This window comes from Eleutherodactylus coqui, chromosome 1 (assembly GCF_035609145.1).
Source record: "Eleutherodactylus coqui strain aEleCoq1 chromosome 1, aEleCoq1.hap1, whole genome shotgun sequence".
Lineage (NCBI taxonomy): Eukaryota > Metazoa > Chordata > Amphibia > Anura > Eleutherodactylidae > Eleutherodactylus > Eleutherodactylus coqui.
In genome coordinates, this window is record NC_089837.1 from 488347497 (window position 1) to 488363626 (window position 16130).

A 16130-nucleotide genomic window follows, 5' to 3' on the forward strand; every position below is an offset into this window, starting at 1 on the left:
GGCATGAAAAAGTAACGCAATTTTGATGGAAGAGTACTAATGCAAAAGTGAGCAGAGCCTTAAAGAGGTTGTCCAGCTGCAAACTCTTAATGGCCTATCCTCAGGATAAGTCACAGCAGTGGTCCCGTTTGGTATTGCAGGCCAAGATCTCATTCCTTTCAACGGTCTGCAATACAAAGGCTGGCCCCTACAGTGGAAATGGAGCTGTCTGCTTCATGCAGATATTCAGCTTTGTGCACAAGTGAATAACTGATTGGTAGGGGTCCTAGGCATTGGAGCTACTGTTGGTGACGTATCCTGAGAATAGGCCATTGAAAGTTTACAACTCGACAAACACTTTTTATTGTATCAGGTAAATATCAAAAGGTTAAACAGTCAAAATAATTAACTCTTTAAGGACCAAGCAGTAAATTTACAGCACTCGGTCCTGTTCTTTTATCCTGGACGATAGCAGAAGTACGGCGCAGGATTAAAGCTTCTGCTCCTGCAATCAAGTGGGAGCAAGTCAGGTCCTCGACTGACAGACATAGCTAAGGACTCAGAGGAGAAAGGAGATTCGAGCTTCAACCGCTTCTGCCTTCTCCTTTCCAGATTACATAGCGCTCAAAGAGCACTACGCACGAAATAGGGAAAGGGAAAGTGAAAGTGTTACTTCAGCTATTCGACCCGGCGATCCGGTGACTGCTGGGTGCCCCCTGCCATGGCAGAGCTGCAGGGTCCTAGCAGGCCCAGATCAGCTCTGTTAGTAACTACTGTAACTACAGGGGGATGTTTTCCCCTGTAATTGGGATGTGAAATAAAAAATAAATAGACACTAAGTGACCTCCAGAGGTCTTATATGACATAATGGGGGACATAGTAAAAAATATTTGCAACTATACAAATTATATATCAAAACATTTGAAATAAAATGAGGAACCAATTTCAATGCTTTATTTTAGCATAAATTATAAATTTAAAAAAAAATCCTTTTAAAGCTTTTTACCCTTAATAAAACTGAAAAACTAGGAAAAAAAGGACCTGAAAAAAGATATTAAAAAATATTGCGGAAAAAAAAATGCTGCAAAAATCATTTTGGTAACTGAAGGAAAAAAAATAGTAAAATCCCTAAAGAATGTCTGGTCTTTAAGGGGTGAAGAAAACCATCTATATATTAATAGATTCAATCCTGCTACATCTGTACAAGGTCTCATGCAGACATGAGCACAAAGTTTGTTCATCAGCACATGAAGTACCTACAACTCTATCAGGGTGTCAAAGCCACTTTGCAAGTCACTCTTTGGTGCCTTTTTCACAATACCATATTACCTCTATTAAGCCAATGAAAAGTCATTAAAAGGTTAAGCGAGCTACGGCAAGAAAGTTATCAACTCTTTAAGAGTCAAATTAAACGTAGCTACATCTGTATGAATTCAGAAGCTTATAGACATATATAGTATGGGCCCATAAATGAGAAAAGATTATCGCTTTCTCCCTAGAACAGCGCCACACCTGTCCACAGGTTGTGCACACCCATTCACTTCAATGGAAATGAGCTGCATTACCAGGCATAATCTGTGGACAGGGATGGCTGTCCATGGAAGAAATCAGCCATGTTTTTCTTTAGATGAATTTAGTTAAAGGAGTTGTCCAGGACTTGGAGTTTTCTACTATTGATGACCTATCCACAGGTCAATGATGGATTCACAGAGTGGCAAAATCTTGTTTTAACAAATTGCAGTATCACCAGTAAAGAGGTACGTTTGATTGTACAACAAGCATGAGCAGCTCCAACTGTTTTGTTGTCCACCATCCAGAGACAGGTGGCGCCAACGTTACAGGCCCCAGTGTCTGTCGGAACCATTTCTAGGGGTTTGGCTTAAGGACATTTGGTCTCACGGCGCCCATTCTATGTATAGCCTTTGACCCCGACCCACCATCACTTCTGTTTACAATGGTGTCATGAACGACCAACCTGGACCACTATGGGGTGGAACCGAGTTTTCTTCAGCGGCAAATCCAGGTTTAGTTTGAACATTAATGACGTGAGTGTTCATGTCTGGAGACATAGGGGTGAATGCCTTAATCCAGCTTTTGCTGGGGAACGGCACACTGCCCCCTGCTGGTGTGATGGTCTGGGGGGGCCATCGCATACAATAGTTGGTCACCTGGTCACCCCTAGTAGTGGTAAGAGGGACAATGACAGCTCAGCAATATGTTCAGGACATCCTGCAGCCACATGTGTTCCTCTCATGGCGGCTTCCAAGAGGTAGCAGGATATTGCTCAGCCGCACACACAAGGGGGTCACAGGAATGTCTCCATAACTTTGCCACACTTCCGTGGCTGCCCGGTCGCCAGATTTATCGCTCATGTATGGGACTATCTGGGATGCCCACTTCGACAGCCTATAAGTTTTCATGATCTAGAGGCTGAGTTCTAGTAAAAGTGGACTGATATGCCACAGGATACCACACAAAAACGGTGTGCCTCCATGCCCCCTGTACCACATCTTTTATCCAAGCTAGAGGCGGTCCAACAGGGTGCTAGAGCCTCCTTGACCACCCATATCACATTATGTATCCAAGCTAGAGGCGGTCCAACAGAATGCTAGAGCCTCCATGCCCGACGTATCACATCTTGTATCCAAGCTAGAGGTAGCCCACCAGAGTACTAGAGCCTCAATGTCCAGCTGTATCATATCTTGTATCCAAGCTAGAGGTGGTACAACAGGGCACTAGAGCCTCCATGACCAGCTGCATCACATCTAGCATCCAAGCTAGAGGCAGCAAAACAGGATACTAGAGCCTCCATGCCCGACCGTATCACATCTTGCATCCGAGCTAGAGGCAGTACAACAGGGTACTGGAGCCTCCATGCCTGTCTGTATCACATCTTGTATCCAAGCTAGAGGTGGTGCAACAGGGTACTAGAACCTCCATGCCCACCCGTATGACATCTTGTATCCAAGCTAGAGATAGTACAACAGGGTACTAGAACCTCAATGCCCGCCCATATCACATCTTGTATCCAAGCTAGAGGTGGTATAACATGGTACTATAGCCTCCATGCCTGTCTGTATCACATCTTGTATCCAAGCTAGAGGTGGTGCAACAGGGTACTAGAGCCTCCATGCCTGCCCGTATGACATCTTGTATCCAAGCTAGAGATAGTACAACAGGGTACTAGAACCTCAATGCCCGCCCGTATCATATCTTGTATCCAAGTTAGAGGTGGTATAACATGGTACTATAGCCTCCATGCCTGTCTGTATCACATCTTGTATCCAAGCTAGAGGTGGTGCAACAGGGTACTAGAGCCTCCATGCCTGCCCGTATGACATCTTGTATCCAAGCTGGAGATAGTACAACAGGGTACTAGAACCTCAATGCCAGTCCGTATCACATCTTGTATCCAAGTTAGAGGTGGTATAACATGGTACTATAGCCTCCATGCCTGTCTGTATCACATCTTGTATCCAAGCTAGAGGTGGTACAACAGGGTACTAGAACCTCCATGCAAGTCTTCAGTTTTCCACAATAATTCCACTGAATACTTTCCCTGAGCATGGATACATATATCTATAGATTGCAGCCTCCGTCCTGGAACGGGCTTTCTACTAGTATCATATATATCTCCCAACAAAGTATCATACGATAATGTGGTTTTTTTTTTACAATGCTGGTCCTCTCACACCACACATTTTGGGACATGTGTTCAGAAGGAAAGAGGAAGGGCACATCTGTATATACGGTACATCATACATTTGCAGTAGGACGAGGGACTGGAATACCCAGAGAGGCATCAAAATTGGGATTATTTACCCTGGAAAAAAGACGGTTAAGGGGCGATCAAATAACTATGTATAAATACATGAGGGGACAATACAAGGATCTCTCCCATGATCTGTTTACACCCAGGACTGCGACGGTAACAAGAGGGCATCCTCTACAGTTAGAGGAAAGAAGGTTTCATCACCAACACAGAAGGGGGTTCTTTACTGTAAGAGCAGTGAGACTGTGGAACTCTCTGCCTGAGGACGTGGTGATGGCAAAATCCATAGAGGAGTTTAAAAGGGGACTTGATGTCTTTCTGGAGCGGACGGATATTACAGGATATAAATCTTAGGTTAATTGTTAATCCGGGTATACAGGCAGGTAGGAACTATTAGGGGTTGCTCCAGGGATTATTCTGATTGCCATTAGGGAGTCGGGAAGGAATTTTCCCCTAAAAGGGCTAATTGGGTTCTGCTCTTGGTGTTTTTTTTTTGCCTTCCTCTGGATCAACAACACAGGAGGATAAACAGGCTGGACTAGATGGACATTGTCTTCATTCAGCCTTACATACTATGTTACTATGAGGGGCACATGAAGCCTTATAGTAGTAGAGCTGAACTTATAAATTAACTCTATGGGGCTGCACTGTGTGTGCATCATATTAACTCCATGGACAACCACAAACTTAGGACAGGTGTAAGGAATTCTAATCTTTCACGTTTTAATAATGAAAATAATTCATTTTTAGGATTTCTTTAATGTAAAAGAAATCCTAAAAACATAACCCCCCCCCCCCCCCCCGATGTTTTCAGGATCGCAGTGCTCCGACTCTCTGCCTCACTTTCCTTATCTTTCCCGCAGAAGTATTATAACTGAAGCATGACTCTGGTGCCGGAGGTTACATGAAGTTTCAGGACACATATGTAATATGACATAATTCGAGCTGCCCGTCGCGCGGCGCAGGTGACAGTGCGGCTTTTTCAGCGAGTTCCATTCACTCAAGTCATAAAATATTAAAGCATTGCATAACCACCAGCTGAGATATAAATACCAACATCTCTCTTATGTTAATCAGGCAGGAATACATTTGTGTAACATATTCCAATTAAATAGAAGCTCCATTAATTATTGCTGTTTAATAAATAAAATATTTACGTGCGACTTCAGATCCCACATCAAAACGCCGTGAAACATAATATGGGGAAAGGTTTGGCTTCTGCAGCTTCTATGCATCACAGTAAATAGCAAGCTGAGGAATGAACGCAATTCAGTAAAGAAAACTGCTTGCAAAGGCGTCGACAGCCTTTAACCCCTTCAGGACCAGAGTTTTTTTTTTTTTTAATTTTCACTTTTTCACCCCTGCCTCAAAAGGGCCACAACTTTTTTTTTTCCTTCCATTGACATAGCAGTTTGTGGGCTTGTTTTTGCAGGATACGTTGTATTTTTTTTAATGGTATCATTACAATGTACTGAAATGTGGGAAGAAATAAAAAAAAAAAACGCTATTACACTATTTTTGGTGTTTTATTATTTTTACAGTGTTTTGAGTACAGTAAAAATCGCAGTTGATTTCCGCTCGTTGGCAGCGGAGAATCATTTACCATTGCATGTCTATGGACGCACGTTGCTGCAGAATTCGCGGAGGGCGTCTGGCTGTGAATTCCGCAGCGATAATTCGTCTGTAGGCATTAGCCCATAAGGTTAATTCTAAACTCCTCTATCTCCCTAATAAAAGGTATTAATTTCAATTTAGTTTTTCAACATCAGACCCATTATATCACCTACCTGGGCATCAACCTCACCACATCTTTATCCACTTTATACCAATGGAACTACACTGCTATGATACAGAAACTGTCATCTGAGCTAGTACGATGGAATAACCCTCTTGTTACAGCAATCTACCCTGGATACGCCAGCCCGGGTTGCCCTGGATCTCACCCGCAACCCCTGTCCCTGCCTACTTGCCTCCACTCCTGGCTAACCCCAGGCGGGCAACTGGGCGGCGGTCCCCACGTTATCTAGGGACCGATAGGGAGCGCTGGTGTACCTAGATGAAATTGGTAGACTACCGACAGGAAAGGCAGATGGAAAAAAAAACAACACAAAGCAATACTGATAGTACTGAGGCAGATGGAACAACCTGGCAGATGGTAACAAAATAGCAGACAAGCTGACAGAGGCAGGAAACCTACAGATGCAGACTAGCTAGCAACCTGAGGGAAACCAATAACTGGCAGTGATTGTAGTCACTGCCAGACTTTTAAACAGAAGCCTCCGCCCAGAGGCAGAGAGAGGTAGACAGCCAACTCCCCATAGCCCATAAAAAGGGAGCTCTTGCATGACAGCAGCACTCCCAGGTGCACGCGCGCATGGCGCCACCAGTACTACCGAGCGTGCGCACCGCGCCGCGAGCCACCAGCACCACGCTGGCCTGGCAGCCGGACCACAAGTCGGGGGGGGGGCGCGCCCCGACCACAGGGCCCAGCACCGCCGCCTCGGGAGGAGCCGCAACCACCACATGGTAACACCTCTACTATCATAAGTGGGAAGGAGTCATGCTATTAAAATGAGCCTACTCCCTCGTATATTATACCTTTTTCCTTCGTTCCCTATCCCATTTCTTTGCATAGTGTTGATAAGGTTTCAGCAACTTATATTCGATTTCATTTGGGCCAGTAAGCGCCCTAGAATTAAGAATAACACAATAAACTATCACAGAAGAAAAGGGCGTCTTTCCATCCCTAATCTATTAAAATAGAATATCACAATGCATGGTGAATTTGGGAGGTTTGAAAGCCCCGATATAGAAGCATCCAGAATATCTCCCTATGTGGTCAGATGGTCCAATGGCATCAAAATTAAACAATACTATCTTACTACTCCATATTATTATGGAGAAATATTCCCTTTATCCCAAATGTGAAATTCCCACCAAGTCTTGATCTAGTCCACTTTCAATGGTGGAAAAATAATGAAGTGGCAGATCTTCGACATTTCATGGCAGCATCCCAACTATTAACATTAGCACAGATTCAAAGCCATATAAATTCCCCCAGGGACCAAAAGATTTTGGGTTAATCAGGTTTACCATTTCATACACTTGTTGCTTCTACCACCCATCCTCCCAAGTATGACAATGTTTGAATGCCTATTAGAGATGAGCGAGCGTACTCGTCCGAGCTTGATGCTCGTTCGAGTATTAGGGTGTTCGAGATGCTCGTTACTCGAGGTGAGCACCACGCGATGTTCGAGTTACTTTCACTTTCATCTCTGAGACATTAGCGCGCTTTTCTGGCCTGTAGAAAGACATGGAAGGCATTACAACTTCCTCCTGTGACGCTCCAGCCCTATACCACCCCCCTGCAGTGAATGGCTGGGGGGATCAGGTGACACCCGAGTATTAAAATCTGCCCCTCCCGCGGCTCGCCACAGATGCATTCTGACAGAGATCAGGGAAAGTGCTGTCTTGCTGTAGCTGCTATAGGGAGAGCGTTAGGTGTTATATTAGTCTTCAAGAACCCCAACGGTCCTTCTTAGGGCCACATCTGACCGTGTGCAGTACTATTGAGGCTGCTTTTAGCAGTGTTGCACAATTTTTTTTTTTTTTGTATATCGGGCGTGCAGACCATTGCGTCCTCAGTCTGCAGTCAGTGTACAGAGTATAGGGGCAGTACTGGTGAGGCAGGGAAAGAGATATACTGGCTATATAGGCAGTGGGCTTTTTCAAAAAAATTGGGGAAAAATACTATCTTTGGGCTGCCTGTGACAGTCTTCAGTGTACTGCGTGTCTGCTGGGGGTAGTAGTCCTAATTACTACGCAGCTAAGCGTTACAGCAGGCGTGTGCAAAATTGTTTCCTGGCTCTGCTGTCTCCGTTACATCACCGCCGTCATAGCGCCAGAGGGAAACAGTAAACATAATATACGCTGCATACAGTATCTGTCTGGTGTTTCAGCTCACCATTTAAAAAAAAGGGAAGCCAAATACTTAAGGTGTACCACTGCCCTTTGGCGACTTGACTGCCTCTGCGCTGTGAATTCCACTAGCTCAGTCATATGCACCTACGTCTCACTACAGGCGTGCGCAAAATTGTTTCCTGGCTCTGCTGTGCGTTCCGTAAGCGAAGTCAGCCTCCAACCACAGGCCAATAAGCGGCACATTTAATTACAGCGTTCTGTTTCTGCTCTACTCGTAATACACCATGCTGAGGGGTAGTGGTAGGCCTAGAGGACGTGGACGTGGGCGAGGACGCGGAGGCCCAAGTCAGGGTGTGGGCACAGGCCGAGCTCCTGATCCAGGTGTATCGCAGCCGACTGCTGCGGGATTAGGAGAGAGGCAAGTTTCAGGGGTCCCCAGATTCATCTCACAATTAATGGGTCCACGCGGTAGACCTTTATTAGAAAGTGAGCAGTGTGAGCAGGTCCTGTCGTGGATGGCAGAAAGTGCATCCAGCAATCTATCGACCACCCAGACTTCTACACCGTCCACTGCTGCAACTCTGAATCCTCTGGCTGCTGCTCCTCCTTCCTCCCAGCCTCGTCACTCCATTACAATGACACATTCTGAGGACAGGTCTTCAGAGGGGGAGGCAAGTGCAGCAGCAGGGCAGGTTGGAAGAGGCAGTGCGGTGGCCAGGGGTAGAGGCAGGGCCAGACCGAATAATCCACCAACTGTTTCCCAAAGCACCCCCTCGCGCCATGCCACCCTGCAGAGGCTGAGGTGCTCAAAGGTCTGGCAGTTTTTCACTGAGAGTGCAGACGACCGACGAACTGTGGTGTGCAAGGTTTGTCGCACCAAGATCAGCCGGGGAGCCACCACCACCAGCATGCGCAGGCATATGATGGCCAAGCACCCCACAAGGTGGGACAAAGACTGTTCACTGCCTCTGGTTTGCACCACTGCCTCTCCCCCTGTGCCCCAACCTGCCACTGAGATCCAACCCCCCTCTGAGGACACAGGCATGAGTGCCTACCGGCCTGCACCCACACCCTCACCTCCGCTGTCCTCGGCCCCATCCAGCAATGTCTCTCAGCGCAGCGTCCAGCCGTCGCTAGCGCAAGTGTTTGAGCGCAAGTACGCCGCCACGCACCCGCACGCTCAAGTGTTAAACGTGCACATAGCCAAATTGATCAGCCTGGAGATGCTGCTGTATAGACTTGTGGAAACGGAGGCTTTCAAAAACATGATGGCGGCGGCGGCCCCGCGCTACTCAGTTCCCAGTCGCCACTACTTTTCCCAATGTGCCGCCCCAGCCCTGCACGACCATGTCTCCCGCAACATTGTACGCGCCCTCACCAACGCAGTTACTGCCAAGGTCCACTTAACAACGGACACGTGGACAAGCACAGGCGGGCAGGGCCACTATATCTCCCTGACGGCATATTGGGTGAATTCAGTGCAGGCTGGGACAGAGTCAGAGCCTGGGACCGCTCACGTCTTACCCACCCCCAGAATTGAGGGCCCCAGCTCGGTGCTGGTATCTGCGGCGGTGTATGCTTCCTCCACTAAACCACCCTCCTCCTCCTCCTCCTCCTCCTCCTCCTATGCAACCTCTGTCTCGCAATCAAGATGTGTCAGCAGCACGTCGCCACCAGTCGGTGTCGCGCGGGGTGGTAGCACAGCGGTGGGCAAGCGCCAGCAGGCCGTGCTGAAACTACTCAGCTTAGGAGAGAAGAGGTACACGGCCCACGAACTGCTGCAGGGTCTGACAGAGCAGACCGACCGCTGGCTTTCGCTGCTGAGCCTCCAACTGGGCATGGTCGTGTGTGACAACGGCCGTAACCTGGTGGCGGCTCTGCAGCTCGGCAGCCTCACGCACGTGCCATGCCTGGCCCACGTCTTTAATTTGGTGGTTCAGCGCTTTCTGAAAAGCTACCCACGCTTGTCAGACCTGCTCGGAAAGGTGCGCCGGCTCAGCGCAAATTTCCGCAAGTCCAAGATGGACGCTGCCACCCTGCAGACCCTGCAACATCGGTTTAATCTGCCAGTGCACCGATTGCTGTGCGACGTGCCCACTCGGTGGAACTCTACGCTTCACATGTTGGCCAGGCTCTATGAGCAGCGTAGAGCTATAGTGGAATACCAACTCCAACATGGGCGGCGTAGTGGGAGTCAGCCTCCTCAATTCTTTACAGAAGAGTGGGCCTGGTTGGCAGACATCTGCCAGGTCCTTGGAAACTTTGAGGAGTCTACCCAGATGGTGAGCGAAGATGCTGCAATAATTTGCGTCACCATTCCTCTGCTATGCCTCTTGAGAAGTTCCTTGCAAAGCTTAAAAGCAGACGCTTTGCGCTCGGAAACAGAGGCGGGCGAAGACAGTATGTCGCTGGATAGTCAGAGCACCCTCCTGTCTATATCTCAGCGCGTTGAGGAGGAGGTGGAGGAGCATGAGGAGGAGGGGGAAGAGACAGCTTGGCCCACTGCTGAGGGTACCCATGCGACTTGCCTGTCATCCTTTCAGCGTGTATGGCCTGAGGAGGAGGAGGAGGAGGAGGAGAATCCTGAAAGTGATCTTCCTAGTGAGGACAGCCATGTGTTGCGTACAGGTACCCTGGCACACATGGCTGACTTCATGTTAGGATGCCTTTCTCGTGACCCTCGCGTTACACGCATTCTGGCCACTACGGATTACTGGGTGTACACACTGCTTGACCCACGGTATAAGGAGAACCTTTCCACTCTCATACCCGAAGAGGAAAGGGGTTCGAGAGTGATGCTATACCACAGGACCCTGGCGGACAAACTGATAGTAAAATTCCCATCCGACAGCGCTAGTGGCAGAAGGTGCTGTTCTGAGGGCCAGGTTGCAGGGGAGGCGCGGAGATCAGGCAGCATGTACAGCGCAGCAGGGGAACACTCTCCAAGGCCTTTGCCAGCTTTATGGCTCCCCAGCAAGACTGTGTCACCGCTCCCCAGTCAAGGCTGAGTCGGCGGGAGCACCGTAAAAGGATGCTGAGGGAGTACGTAGTCCTCCGTGACGCCTCTGCCCCCTACAACTACTGGGTGTCGAAGCTGGACATGTGGCCTGAACTCGCGCTGTATGCCCTGGAGGTGCTTGCTTGTCCTGCGGCTAGCGTCTTGTCAGAGAGGGTGTTTAGTGCGGCTGGGGGAATCATCACGGATAAGCGTACCCGCCTGTCAACCGACAGTGCCGACAGGCTTACACTCATAAAGATGAACAAAGCCTGGATTTCCCCAGACTTCTCTTCTCCACCAGCGGACAGCAGCGGCACCTAAACAATACGTAGGCTGCACCCGCGGATGGAAGCATCGTTCTCTATCACCATTAAAAACGGGGACCTTTTTGCTTCATCAATCTGTGTATTCTATTCATCCTCCTCCTCCTGCTCCTCCTCCTGAAACCTCACGTAATCACGCCGAACGGGCAATTTTTCTTAGGCCCACAAGGCTCAGTCATAATTTTTGTAAACAATGTTTATACGTTTCAATTCTCATTAAAGCGTTGAAACTTGCACCTGAACCAATCTTTATTTTAACTGGGCTGCCTCCAGGCCTAGCTACAAATTAAGCCACATTAACCAAAGCGATTAATGGGTTTCACCTGCCCTTTGGTTGGGCATGGGCAATTTTTCTGAGGTACATTAGTACTGTTGGTACACCAATTTTTTGGGGCCCTCGCCTACAGTGTGATCCTAGTAATTTTTATGGGCTTCGCCTGCACTCATGGTACAGCAAGGTGTGTGGGGTTGGCCTACACTTTTGCTACATAAATGTAACTGGGGCCTTGTCTATACTGCAACTACTGAAATGTGCAAGAGACTGTTATCTCCCTAAACTGCTGCAACGGGAATGTTACTGTGGCCTGTCTTGACTGCTACTACTACTGAAATGGAACTAATACTGTGCTCCCCCTATACTGCTGCTAGTGATATGTTACTGGGGCCTGTCTTGACTGCTACTACTACTGAAATGGAACTAATACTGTGCTCCCCTTACCTATACTGCTGCTTCGGAATTGTTACTGGGGCCTGTCTAGACTGCTACTACTACTGAAATGGAACTAATACTGTGCTCCCCCTATACTGCTGCTTCGGAATTGTTACTGGGGCCTGTCTTGACTGCTACTACTACTGAAATGGAACTAAGACTGCGCTCCCCCTATACTGCTGCTTCGGAATTGTTACCAGGGCCTGTCTTGAGTGCTACTATTACTGAAATGGAACTAAGACTGTGCTCCCCCTATACTGCTGCTTCAGAATTGTTACTGGGGCCTGTCTAGACTGCTACTACTACTGAAATGGAACTAAGACTGTGCTCCCCCTATACTGCTGCTTCGGAATTGTTACTGGGGCCTGTCTGGACTGCTACTACTACTGAAATGGAACTAATACTGTGCTCCCCCTATAATGCTGCTAGTGATATGTTAGTGGGGCCTGTCCCTAATGCTACCGCTGAAATGTTACTAATTCTGGGCTCTGTCTATACCGCTGCTAATGCTATGTCCCTGGGGTGTGGAAACGGAGACTTCCCAAAGACATGATGGTGGCGAGGCCATTTCCCACCAACGCGATTACTGTTAAGGTGCATATAACCATGGACACGTGGAGAGGACACGTAGTGCCTCAAAAACATCCCCCTCCTCCTCCAACAATGAAAACATTCTTGGCAAATACCTTTGCATAGGTCAGTCTGGTGGCAGTCCAAGAATTTCACCTTTACCGACACAACAAGAGAGCCCCCCCACCGTCCCCCCGCCACGGCCCACTTAATCCTGGCCACTTTCCGAAAACCAACTAAATAAAACCGCGCTACTAGGTCCGCAGTCGCCACCACATTCCCACCAACGCGGTTACTGTTAAGGTACATATTACCACTCTGACTGGGGCATGCACTGTGGGCCGAAGCACACCTGTATTGTATGTGATGTTAGCTCTGCTGAGCAGGGCACTGCAATGGGATACATTTATGTACCGCCGAAGCCCACCTGCATTTAATCTGACGTTAGCTTTGCTGTCCAGGGCACTGCAATGGGATATATTTATGTACCGCCGGTGGCTTTCTGGGACCCACCCATGCTGTCGGTCCACAGGGACTTCACAATAGGGAGTTGTACCTGCCTGTGTCTACTTATAAAAAACCCCAGTCTGACTGGGGCATGCAGTGTGGGCCGAAGCCCACCTGACGCTAGCTTTGCTGTCCAGGGCACTGCAATGGGATATATTTATGTACAGCCGGTGGGTTCCAGGGAGCCACCCATGCTGTGGGTGCACACGGAATTCCCATTACGGAGTTGTACCTGCCTGTGACTATTTATAAAAACCCCCGGTCTGACTGGGGCATGCAGACACCTTGACAGAATGAATAGTGTGTGGCACATGGGTTCCCCATTGCTATGCCCACGTGTGCAGCTCCTGATGGCGGTGGCACAGGATTATATTTCTCATTGCTTCTGTACAGCATTGTGGGCTATCGCCCCGCCCCTTTTAAAGAGGGTCGCTGCCTAGCCGTGCCAACCCTCTGCAGTGTGTGCCTGCGGTTCCTCCTCATGGCAGACGCACTTATAAATAGACATGAGGGTGGCGTGGCATGAGGGCAGCTGAAGGCTGCGCAGGGACACTTTGGTGTGTGCTGTGGACACTGGGTCGTGCAGGAGGGGGGGGTTGGGCAGCATGTAACACAGGAGAAGTGGCAGCGGAGTGTCATGCAGGCAGTGATTGTGCTTTGTTGGAGGTAGTGTGGTGCTTAGCTAAGGTATGCCATGCTAATGAGGGCTTTTCAGAAGTAAAAGTTGTTGGGAGGAGGGGGGCCCACTCTTGCCGCTATTGTGGCTTAATAGTGGGACCTGGGAACTTGAGATGCAGCCCAACATGTAGCCCCTCGCCTGCCCTATCCGTTTCTGTGTCGTTCCCATCACTTTCTTGAATTGCCCAGATTTTCACAAATGAAAACCTTAGCGAGCATCGGCGATATACAAAAATGCTCGGGTCGCCCATTGACTTCAATGGGGTTCGTTACTCGAAACGAACCCTCGAGCATCGCGAAAAGTTCGTCTCGAGTAACGAGCACCTGAGCATTTTGGTGCTCGCTCATCTCTAATGCCTATGCGTTCAAGACCCACTAAGGAATGGAAACCTTTCTTTGCTTTATAATATTCTAAATCACCCAATGGTAAAAGGGAAACTCCCTTTCAGCATAAGATGGGAGGAGGATCTACAAATTGGTATGTCTTTGGACAGATGGCACCATTGCTGTGAAACCATTTCCAAAGGCAGTCACCAGGTTACTCTTCTGGAAACCTCCACAAAAATTCTGCATCGTACATATATGGTGCCTGCTAGAATAAACCGATTCTACCCCATGTTTCAGGGGGTGTACGGAAATTTGATCTCAGTAACACATCTGGTGGACTTGCCCAGAGCTTTCCCGACTGTTGCAACAGGCAGGGATTCATAGGCATCTATGCATGGCAGCCCTGGGAATCGGCAGTAGGCTTTGGGCTGCCATGCTAGCCCATAAGCACCCCATGCTACATGTTCGGGAGGTGCCGAAGACGCCTTACACTGACTGCTTAGACTCGTGATCAGCTTTGACTGTGGCATCTAAACAGTTAATGCCGCTATCAGCTACCTATCAGCTAACTCTGATCACGGCAGTTGCCATCGGCTATCAGCTGTCAAGAACAGCTGATAGCTGCCGGGTATGGAACAGACTCAGCTCTACAGCCTGCGCCATACCTCCTCTATAACCGCATGACATATATTAATGTTATGTGGTCAGAAAGGGGTTAAATGCACTTATACAGTCTCATACAATAGTAATAACCCTTTCCCGACCGCATCATGTAAATATAAATCATGCGCTCGTAAAGTGTTTATGCAGCGGGCTCAGGAGCCAAGTCTGCTCTATACCCAGTCTGTTTGACAGCTGACAGCTGCTGCGATCACAGTTCGCAATGATCGTGGCAGTTTAGTATTTAGATGCAGCGGTCAAAGCTGTCCATGTATCTAAACAGTCTGCCAGAGGTGGGGTAAGGCCCTTGTGCTCCCATGAAACGCAATTGCTGGATGTCAATGGGCTAGTGTGACAGCCCACAGCCTAGGTAAAGCTCCCAGGGCTGCCATGCATAGACATCTATTATGTCCTGCCTGTTGCAGTGCTTAATAGGCATCATTACAAAATAACTATACACTGAAGTACTGCAGTATACAGTACAAGCGATCAGGTGATTGCAAGTTCAAGTCACTAGTGGGACTAAATAAAAAGAAATGTAGAAAACTGTTTGATAAAATCTTTAGAATATTCAAAAACAAAAAAAATATCAAAAACCTTTTCCCACAAATAATCGAAACAGTGAAAAAGTCCACATATTTGATATTGCTATGGTCATAAAAGTGCAAACTATTAAAATATTGCAGACTGAACGCCATTAAAAAGTTACAGAATGCCAGAATTGCCTTTTTTTTTTATTGTTACTCTAGTTACCCCCCGAAAAAATGACTAAAAAGTGATCAAAAAGATTTATGTACACCAAAATAATATCAATAAAAACGTCAGTTCACCCTGCAAAAAAATGAGCCCAAACAACAAAAAAAATTGAAAAGTTATGAGTCTCAGAAGATGGAGACAGAAAGCCATTTTTTGTTTTAAAAAAAGTTATTTTCTTTTTAAAAGTAGTAAAACATAAAACGACTATATAAATGTTACCGCCTCCTTAAAAACTCCCTTAAAAAAACTATCTAAAAAAATGATTTCACCTCACTTCGAAAATTTTGAAAGGTTTTTCAGCACATTATAAGCTATAGTAAATGGTTCTATAAAAAGAATACAGCTCTTCCTGCGAAAAAAAAAAAAGCCATCAGATATCTACAGTGGATATAAAAAGTCTACACACCACTTTTAAATTGCCAGGTTTTTGTCATGTTACAAAAAAACGGCAACGATGAATCATTTCCGAATTACTTCCACCTTCAATGTGACCCGTTATCTGTCCAAAGCCATTGGAAAACAAACTGAAATAATTTACGCTGGAGAAATAAAAATAACACAATAACCTGACAACAGCCTGGCATTCTAACAGGGGTGCGCAGACTTTTTATATCCACTGTATGTTGAAGTAAAAAAAAAAAAGTAATGGCTATTAGAAGACGGGAACGAAAAACAAAAATAAACAAATGAAAAATCTCTGGTCTTGAAAGGGTTGAATACGATTATACAGCTTTATTATACTACAGTAATAAAGGGGTTGAGCTATCTAGTCTATAAAGCCTTCTTCAATGGAGGACCTTCTGATGATCAACTGATCATTACGGATCCAGCAGCTGAACCCTGCACATTTTCTCTGCAGCAGCCACTACTGGAGAAGTTAAGTATTGCATCATATCAATCTAAATGGTGACGCTGAGTCCTCCTGAGCTG

General features: G+C 47.3%; 1 protein-coding gene across 4 annotated transcripts in view; it reads right to left on the minus strand.

Annotated features, from left to right (window-relative positions):
• Positions 1-16130, minus strand: part of GRIA4 (glutamate ionotropic receptor AMPA type subunit 4) — a 396500-nt gene that overhangs the window by 271582 nt on the left and 108788 nt on the right. The window lies entirely within an intron of this gene.